This window comes from Fulmarus glacialis, unplaced genomic scaffold (genome assembly GCF_000690835.1).
Source record: "Fulmarus glacialis isolate BGI_N327 unplaced genomic scaffold, ASM69083v1 scaffold27344, whole genome shotgun sequence".
In the NCBI taxonomy this organism is placed as follows: Eukaryota; Metazoa; Chordata; class Aves; order Procellariiformes; family Procellariidae; genus Fulmarus; species Fulmarus glacialis.
The window spans coordinates 35,767-38,233 of record NW_009206623.1 but is presented as its reverse complement, the minus strand read 5'-3'; the positions used below and the strand labels follow the sequence as shown (position 1 = coordinate 38,233).

Below are 2,467 nucleotides of genomic sequence, written 5' to 3'. Positions count from 1 at the left end.
CTCCCCTCGCCTGCCCTCCCCAGTGGCAACGGCTGGGCAGGGGAAGGGCAGCCCCCCGCACACCCCCCTGTGCCCCGAAGGGAGACAGCTGCCTACTACAGCCGGGTGTGAGGGGGCGCAGGGCTTTGCGGAGGCAGAGTCGCGCTTTTGGGAGAGGGGCTGCGGACAGGGCAGACAGGCGGGCATCCGGGCCGGGCGGGGGCGAGGGCCAGCGCCCCGGGGGCTGCAGGGCACGGGTACCCAAAGGGCTCAGCAGTGCCGGTGCGATCCCATCTGCTCCCACATCCAATCCTACACCATTGGTAATTCAGGCAACGATTTTTGTGCTGAGCAGGGCAGCTATCCAAGACCATGATGGACAAGCCCCAGGGATGCTGAAGGGCACGATGCGTCAGTCAGATGGACATGCTGGCCACCAAGACCAGGTTTGTGTTGCGTCCAAGGCAGACACTACGAGATGTGCAAAACTTCCTTTCTTTTACCACGTCCTCAGCACTGGGCAGCATGTGTGGGTTTAGGCAGTATTAAAAATCCCCTGGTGGGGAAACAAGCTGGGGGTGCCCCTCTCTCACGCTGAGCTCTGAAACCCCAAAAGTCTTCCCATTACCCCTCCACACACTGCATCCCCACAGACATACACAACTTCCAGGCCAAGAAAAGCTTTAAAATAAATTTGACACAAGCAATGAGCTAGTGAAGGGACATCCCATATTGCATTACTCGTGACAGGAACGGTGCGGTTGGTGTCACAGGTACTATTCAACCAGGAGCCCACAGAGGTGCTCCTTGAAGGGGGTGTCCAGACAAGGAGAGCAGCTATTACTCAGCATGGAGGGTGGGGGCCAGGCCAACCCTCTGCCATAAATTTGCTGCAGGACAATTTGTTCTTGCAATTTTACCTGGATTCCTCCCTGACACAAAGACTGATGTTAAAACTCACCTGGATGTTTGTTTAAGGAGCCAAATAAATAATTCAGGCTTACTGTTCAAGCTCCGCACTTAGGCACAAGGATTTATAAAAGCCATTTACAAAAGCTGTTGGCGTTTCTTTATTTGAATGCAATGAAAAAGACTGGGAAGGCCCCCAGGCCAAGCCCAGGGTGCTGAGGCCGCGCGAGTCGGGGCGTTTTGCCGGTGCGCGGCAGCCAGCGGAGAGCCAGCCCCAGCCCTCGGAGGAGAAGCCGGGGAGGCACTGCCGACCTACGCAATACCAGGTGGCTGCCCATTTCCATAGAAACTGAGGATGACAGGATGCAGGCCCTCAAGGTGACTATGGAAATCGCAGCCTTTTTTGTTCCCCGGTGGCCCTGATTTTATTACCAATATGCAGAAGGAAAACCCCTTTTGAGAGATGAGTTTTACCCTTGACACGTCCCTTTCGAAATGCTCATCCCCTTGAAATTTCTGCTGCCGCGTTCTTGTTCAAACCAATTTATTACGGCTTGCTGGTAACTGAGGTGACTGTCGTTTGCATAAACCTTAATTATCGGTGTGTAGCTCCACAGAGGCTGTGGGGAGAGGAGAACAAAGGACCGAGATGACGAGGAAATTCTCTGAGCTGCTGTGAGAGAGCCTTAGCAAGCCCGTAGTCAAGGGCAGGCTGAAACTGGCTGGCTCCCAGGAGAAAGGAGCGTGACACAGATTTATCATTAATCTTCACACCCCAAATTTTAATTAAGGCACCTGCCCAGAAATTAATAGGCACAAAACCTGATTTACAAAGCAAGAGAGATTAAAGATAAAGGCGGTTTCCAGTCCTATTATTTGCAGTTCAGCAATGTTAATGGCTCACCGAGAAAGGTGTGCTTAGAGTCTCCACAACAGTGAGCAGCATGCAGGGCTGGTGGGCTCCACGGCAGAGCTGTTAAGATACTGAAAAATCAGCGTGCATTTGCAAAGAGAAGCTTTTGCACTTTCAATTTAGATTTTTAGGATCAGAGCTCTGCCCCCATGCAGCAATTTCAGCAGTCACAGAGAGTCCCCGCAGAGCAGGCAGGGTGTTCTCTCTCTCCTGGATTTTGGGGAGATCTTTCATTGCCGTCGGGAGGACACCCCTCTTTAGGAACCCGACGTGGCCCCTGGGATTTCAGCCAGGCTGCTGTCCCAGCACTGAGCCCGGTTAGCAGCAGCACCCCAAGCACGGATCGAGACCTGGGGCTCCCAGCCGAGCCAGCAGGCTCCAGGCGGGAGGGGAGCCAGCCCCGGACAGGCATGGAGGTGTGCGAGTGCCAAGGGGTGCACCGCACCCAAACACCTGGGAGCTGCAAAAACCCGCCCGGGGACCCCAGATCTGGGGGTAAGAAGGAGGACTTGGTCCAAAAAATCCCGGGAAGGTGGGTGTTGCTGAAGATTTGCCTGTGCTGAAGACATCTTCTGGGGAGGGCTGAGTTTAACCCTGGGGACACGGCAAAGAGGAGGCTGGGGAGGGAGGACAGGGGCCTCCGGCCTCTGCAACAGGCTGGGCGGG

At 54.8% G+C, this 2,467-nt stretch overlaps 1 protein-coding gene across 1 annotated transcript in view; it reads left to right on the top strand.

Annotated features, from left to right (window-relative positions):
* The window catches only part of CALHM1 (calcium homeostasis modulator 1), a 7,725-nt gene that overhangs the window by 2,314 nt on the left and 2,944 nt on the right, over nt 1–2,467 (top strand). The window lies entirely within an intron of this gene.